Consider the following 7,325-nt stretch of genomic DNA (forward strand, 5'->3'; position numbering starts at 1 on the left):
GTCACACAGCAGACAAGTGGCAGAGCCTGGATTAGAACCCATATCCTCTGACTCCCAAGCCTGTTCTCTTGCCACTAAGCCATGCTGCTTCTCTATTTAAGAGATCATTGAAGTGAGGTAAGATGGAGAGAGCTGATTGAGTTCTTTAAAGCCAATGGTAAGAGCTTCTGTTTGATGTAGAGATTGATGGGCAACCTTGGGGCTTCTTGAGCTATTGGGCAACATGGACTGAACGTTTTGCAGAAAAATGATATTGGCAGCAGAGTGAAGAATGGACTGAAGTGAGGAGAGACAGGAGGCAGGGAGACCATTCATTCCTACTGAGAGCTCACCTCCTCCAAGAGGCCTTCCCAGACTGAGCCCCATTTTTCCTTTTCTCCTTCCCATCCCCCCCCACCCTACCTCCTTCCCCTCCCCACAGCACCTGTATATGTTTGTACAGATTTATTACTCTATTTTACTTGTGCATAGTTACTATTCTATTTATTTTGTTAATGATGTGCATTTAGCTTTAATTCTTTTTGTTCTGATGACTTGACACCTGTCCACATGTTTTGTTTTGTTGTCTGTCTCCCCCTTCTAAACTGTGAGCCCGTTTTTGGGTAGGGACTGTCTCTATATGTTGCCAACTTGTACTTCCCAAGCGCTTAGGACAGTGCTCTGAATAATCGTATTTATTGAGCACTTACTGTGTGCAGAGCACTGTCCTAAGCGCTTGGGAAGTACAAGTCAGCAAGGAGGCTGATGCAATAGTCAAGATGGAATAGGATAAGTGTTTGGATTAAAGTGACAGCATTTTGGATGGAGAGGAAAGGGTGGATTTTAGTGATGTGAAGGTTGAACAACAGGATCTGGGGACAGACTGAATACGAGAGTTGAATCAGAGAGATGACTTTGAGGATAATACCAAGATTGCAGGCTTGTGAGACAGAGAGGTTAGTGGTGCTGTCTACAGAAATTAGAAAGTCACGGGAAGGAGAGGATGTGGGTAGAAATGTGAGAGGTTATGTTTTGGACTTGTTAAATTTGAGGTGTAGGTGGGGCATCCAAGTGGAGATGTCCTGAAGACAGGAGGAAAGGCTAGACTTCAGATGAGAGAGATCAGTGCTGGAACTCCATGTGGGCAGAGAACATGTCTACCAAATCTGTTATATTGTAATATCTCAAGTGCTTAGTACAGTGCTCTGTACACAATAAGCACTTATTGAATACAGTTGATTCATTTTCTGAGATAGATCATTCAGAAGAAACACAAAAAAACTGGCCTCTTCATGACTTCCTCATTGGACCAACAGACTGTGTCACCCCGCTCCCCACGGAACAATTTGTTTGAGATATGTTGGGCTGAACCAGGGAGAGATAGATATCATCCTGGAGCATATAATAATAATGATGGTATTTGTTAAGTGCTTACTATGTGCCAGGCACTGTAATAAGCACTGGGGTGGATACAGGCATATCGGGTTGGACACGCTCCTGTCCCCCATAGGGAGAGTGTTCAGTAAATTCCATTGATTGAGAGATTGATTGAACAGGTATCATACCTGCATTAGCTATAAAATGAACCATCCATTATAAAACTAAATACGGCCCCCTCCCCAACTCATGCCCGGGTGGTGACAGATTAGAAAACTGAGTGGCAGATGGTGAGGTCACAGCCAATGACCAATCAGGAATTAAGGGGTGTGTTTGATCCCACAAAATGTGTGGGAGGGGAGAGCTTAAAGAGATGGCTGAAGATAGGTAGGTTGCAGGTTTAGGGAGAATTAAGAGGCTTCCTAATTTGTCTGCTTTGATTTGGGAAGAAGTGACTCTCTTTGGAGATTTGAAGTAAATAGAACAGCTATTTACTCTTCAGATTTGCTCAGAAGTATGAGAAGCAAGGAATTTCCTTGTTTCAATGGATGGGGCATAGTCTCAAGAGCTTGACTGGATCGTGCCACTGTAGAATATATTCTTTTTAATACCTACCTCGCTTTGCCCTTTCAGTACTAATAATGACCTCTGCCCCCCACCCTGTCTAGAGGTGAATAATAGCCAGTCATTCATACCTAGAAAATGGCCAGGATTGGCTTTTTATTACTTATTCTATAGTAGCAATCTAGAAATCAAGTACTTACTGAATTTTCAAGAACAAACTGTAAAAAATTTACACTGGGGAAATATTTGAAACTCTATGTTATTCTTTCAAGATGTGAGATTCAAATAAAGTTCTCTCAGTTTATGAGTCTTACCTTTCAGGTTTAGTCTAGTTGGGAGTCCCTCAGAGATGCACATAGGATGGACATATACACTAATGACATTTCTCTCACCTCTCATCCCTGGCATCTACTGAAGGCTGTCCAGTACCTGTCAATTCTGGGAATGTGAGGGGTTTTTTTTATCTTTTTAAAATGAGATTTAGTTAATGCTTTCTATGCTCCAGGTACTGTACTAAGAGGTGCAGTTCAGATTAGAAGTGCAGTTCAGAGGGAAGCAGCGTGGCTCAGTGGAAAGAGCACGGGCTTTGGAGTCAGAGGTCATGGGTTCAAATCCCAGCTCCGCCATTTGTCAGCTGTGTGACTTTGGGCAAGTCACTTAACTTCTCTGGGCCTCAGTTACCTCATCTGTAAAATGGGGATTAAAACTGTGAGCCCCACATGGGACAAGCTGATCACCTTATAAACTCCCCAGTGCTTAGAACAGTGCTTTGCACATAGTAAGCACTTAATAAATGCCATTATTATTATAATTATTTTTAGAAAGGACTCGGCATGGATGGGGTGGGATGGGGTCCAACCAAAGAGACTGCTGAACGTGAGAGTTGAACATTAGTGAAGCCTTGAGCGTGAGAACCTACAGGACTGTGGGCTTCTGGAAGAGGGAGGACGTTGATGTTGTCAGGTAGAGGAATGGGTTTAGGGGGAGAGCATCCTGTCACCACCTGCAAATGGTTTCCTTGATTAGGATTCCGGTACTTCGAAATGGCAGAATTGCAGAAAAGAAAAGAAGCAAAACAAAAACAGGCTGTACAAGTGCAGTAGAGATTTCAATCGGTGAAAGTGGGAAAGGGCAAGAGTTCAGATTTTTATCATGGCTTCACCCATATATGTCATGGGGCATGCAGTGGATTTAGATGTCACTTCTGAGTATCTCTGAAATTCTTTATAAATGAAATAATTATGTTTTTATCCCTTATGAATAATGCAAAAGGGAGTTTTTGAAAACTCATAAATTGACAATTCAGTTTTGGGTGATGACTAAAGTCTGACAAGGTATGCAGGTGTTGTTCGAGCCTTATCTAACACCAGTTTAGCCAAAGCAGCAATCTTTCAAGAGCAAGGCTGACTTTTCCTCCCTTGATGACAGTTTCTGGGTTGGCATGTGATGAATAAGTCAAGCTGAGACACTGCAAAGTCAATTTGATGCTTCTTTGGTTCCCTTGTCTGTCTCCTTTTGGCTGTGAGGCTTCAGAAAGCAGAATTCCTCATGGGACATGGAATTTCCAGGAGGATATTTTCTCCAAGATGCAGTTCTTCTTTTGCATTTCTTTTTGCATTCAAACTGAGGACATCTTTAACACTTATTTTGGTCACTTCTCTGGCTTAACTGGATTCTTGCTAGGCATTGGGGCCAATTTCTGTTTCCAGATCAGCCCCACTGACATCCCAATTTTAACAGTGCCTTTGTTCAACAGTGCCAAATTCTCTTCCAATTGCAGCCTGTCAGGCTGGGTCTCGTTGTGGGCAGGGAATGTGTCTGTTTATTATATAGTGTGCTCTCCCAACTGCTTAGTACAGTGCTCTGCATGCAGTAAGCGCTCAATAAATATGATTGACTGACTGACAGATTGACTGGATCAGGATTTCTTCACAGTCCACTGCTATTTCTCATTGCTTAAGACTGTGCTTCTAACTAATAGAAGCAGCAGGCCTAGTGGATAGAGCATGGGCTTGGGAGTCAAAAAGACCCGGGCTCTAATTCCCACTCCGGCACTTGTCTGCTGTGTGAACTTGGGCAAATCACTTGACTTATCTGTGCCTCAGTTACCTCATCTGTAAAATGGTGATTAAGACTGTGAGCTCCAGGTGGGACATAGTCTTTGTCCAACCTGATTAGTCTATATCTACCCCAGTGCTTAGAAAAATGCTGGACACATAGCAAGTGCTTAACAAATACCATTATTATCATTACTACCTTTTCTGCCCTTCAGGTTTATTGCTTATTGTGGGCAGGGAATGTGTCTGTTTATTGTTGTACTCTCTCAAGCTCTTAGTATAGTCCTCTACACAAAGTAAGAGCTCAATAAATATGACTGACTGACTGAATGAATGAGTGAATTTGTCTACTGTTACAGTTTTCCCTCCAACAGCTCCTTGGGTATCTTGCTGACATCTATTATCCTCCTAGGTCATGCCCAGCATTGGTGTGTGCTTCAATAAGCAAAATGCAGACAACTGAGAAAGAAGTAGCTATCATGCCTCAAAGTTTTCAGCCACGCTGGGACAAGTTCTCTCTGTCAGATAGACTGCCACCCTTTTTTTAAATGGCATTTGTTAAGTGTTTACTATGTGCTGAGCAAAGTACTAAGCTCTGAGATAGATACAAACTAATCAGGTTGGACACAGCCCATGTCCCACTTGAGGCTCACAGTCTTAATCCCCATTTTCCAGATGAGGTAACTTAACTGAGACACAGAGAAATGAAGTGACTTGCTCAAGGTCACATGGGATTAGAACCCCAGTCCTTCTGACTCCCAGAGCTGTGCTCTATCCACTAGGCAACACTGCTTCAGCTTTGAAAGTGAAGGGCAGCTGGGTATATTTATGTAGTCTTATCTTATGCCGTCGACTCATGTCCGACCCATAGCAACCCCAGGGACATATTGCCCTCGGAACGCCCCACCTCCAACTGCAGTAGTTCTAGACTGTGAGCCCACTGTTGGGTAGGGACTGTCTCTATACGTTGCCAATTTGTGCTTCCCAAGCGCTTAGTACAGTGCTCTGCACATAGTAAGTGCTCAATAAATATGATTGATTGATTGATTGATAGTAGTGTATCCACGGAATTTTCTTAGTAAAAATATGGAAGTGGCCTCCTTCCACTCAGTAAACATGAGTCTCTGCCCCTGGCTCTCTCCCATGCCGCTGCTGCCCAGCCCAGGGGAGTTTTGACTTGCAGCAGATTGCCTTCCACGCACTAGCCACTGGCCAAGCTAGGAATGGAATAGGTATGCCTCTGCTTGACTCTCCCTCTCATAGTCGAGGCTGGTAGAGTACTGGAAACTCTCCAGGTGCGATCCTGTACTGTATTGCTTTTGGGACCCTGAGATCAGACATGATGGCATTTATTAAGCACTTATTCTATTCCAAACATGGTGCTGAGAACTGGGGTAGAGACAAGATAATCCCTCTGCTCCTCTGCCGCTAACCTCCTCGCTGTACCTCGTTCTCACCTGTCCCGCCGTCGCCCCCGGCCCACATCCTCCCCCTGGCCTGGAATGCCCTCCCTCCCCACATCCACCAAGCTAGCTCTCTTCTTCCCTTCGAAGCCCTCCTGAGAGCTCAACCTCCACAAGGAAGCCTTCCCAGACTGAGCCCCCTTCTTCCTTTCCTCCTCCTGATCCCCCCTGCCCTACCTCCTTCCCCTCCCCACAGCACCTGTATATATGTTTGTACAGATTTACTACTCTATTTATTTTACTTGTACATATTTATTATTCTATTTATTTTGTTAATGATGTGCATCTAGCTTTATTTCTATTTATTCTGATGATTACACCTGCCTACATGTTTTGTTTTGTTGTCTGTCTCCCCCTTCTAGACTGTGAGCCCTTTGTTGGGTAGGGACTGTATATGTTGCCAACTTGTACTTCCCAAGTGCTTAGTACAGTACTCTGCACACAGTAAGTGCTCAATAAATACAATTGAATGAATGAATAACCAGATCACGCAAGTTCATTCATTCAATCGTATTTATTGATCGCTTACTGTGTGCTGTCAAACAAGGTCCTTAGAACCTATCATGCTCTGCACAAATTCTTTGTTAAATACCATTGTTTGATTGATTAATCAAGAGATAGGGGGAGCAGGCATTTGCATTTCCATTTTACAGAGGTGGAAACTGAGGTGTAGAGATGTTATGAGACTTTCCTAAAGTAACATTACAAGCCAGTGGCAGAGCTGAGTTTACAACCTAGGTCTCCTGATTATGGTCCCATGCAATTGTCATTAGGTTATGCTGTCTCCCTTTCCAGTCCAGTGAGGTTGGTCTTTGCCAATCAGACAGTGGTATTTGCTGAGCACCTACTGAGTGGAGAGCTCTATATTAAGCAGCCTAAGGAAAACACACATTTTCTGTCCTCAGTCTCAGTAGTTGCAGCATTATTTTTATGGTGATGCACTGTACTAGGCCTTTAGGAAGTAAAGAATAAGGAAGTTGCAGGTTCTCTATCCACAAGGAGTTTACACCCTAATGGGGTGACAAACCTGAAAATATTTATAACTTAAGTGGTCAAGGTCAAGATGAATGAGTACAAATATTGTATTTACTCATGTAATTGTCACACTGCTTGGTATCATTTTTGCAACCCTAAACAGGGAATTAAGTATAGCAATAAGGGAGCAGTAGGAAAACAAGGGGAAAAAAGGAATCAAAGAGGGGAGAAGGAACAGAAAAATAAAAGGGCACGATAAACTTTGTCTTTTGTTTCTAATGCACTCTCCCAAGAGGGGCAAACAAAAGGCATTCAGTTAATTAACCCTGCCCCCCATTCATCCTTTCCCAGCCCCAGGAGTTTGTACCTCTCAGTAAAAAACTCCAATCAGCATCTGCAGCATTAGCATATTCTGACTCTTCTCCTCCCAGACTCTAATCTCTTATTACCTCTTTCAAAATCAGGGAGGTGGAGCAATTATGCATTGGAGACAATGATTGCTAATTTACACCCTCCTTAGCATTCATGTATATGTCCTATTTACCTTCATAATTGCCTTCAACCCCTCATTTTCCTAATCGGTAAATCCTCCCATGTGTCTGCTCTTCAGTTTGACCTGGAAAATCTCTATGAAGCAGCATCAGTGGGATTTTTCCAGCCTCTTAAATTACCTTCTGAGAGCGGTCCGCATTTCAACTCAATATAACAGGTGAACAATATCCCATTTACTCATATCCTCAAGGAACTGAAACCTTGGGCCCAGAGCTAATGGTGCTCACCTTAAACAGCATGCAAGGCAGCCTGCCTTTCCCCTAATGAAAGATAATAATAATAATGTTATTTGTTAAGCACTTAGTATGTGCCAAGCACTGCTCTAAACATTGGGATAAATAGAAGGGAATCAAGTTGT

At 43.1% G+C, this 7,325-nt stretch overlaps 1 non-coding gene across 1 annotated transcript; it reads right to left on the reverse strand.

The window, feature by feature from the left end:
* Positions 1 to 5,152: 5,152 nt before the first annotated feature.
* LOC119923641 lies at positions 5,153 to 5,290 on the reverse strand. The gene has a single exon (XR_005448917.1). It is a non-coding gene; the product is annotated as a small nucleolar RNA SNORA7 (small nucleolar RNA).
* Between the last annotated feature and the right edge of the window lie 2,035 nt (positions 5,291 to 7,325).

This window comes from Tachyglossus aculeatus, chromosome 2 (genome assembly GCF_015852505.1).
Source record: "Tachyglossus aculeatus isolate mTacAcu1 chromosome 2, mTacAcu1.pri, whole genome shotgun sequence".
NCBI lineage: Eukaryota > Metazoa > Chordata > Mammalia > Monotremata > Tachyglossidae > Tachyglossus > Tachyglossus aculeatus.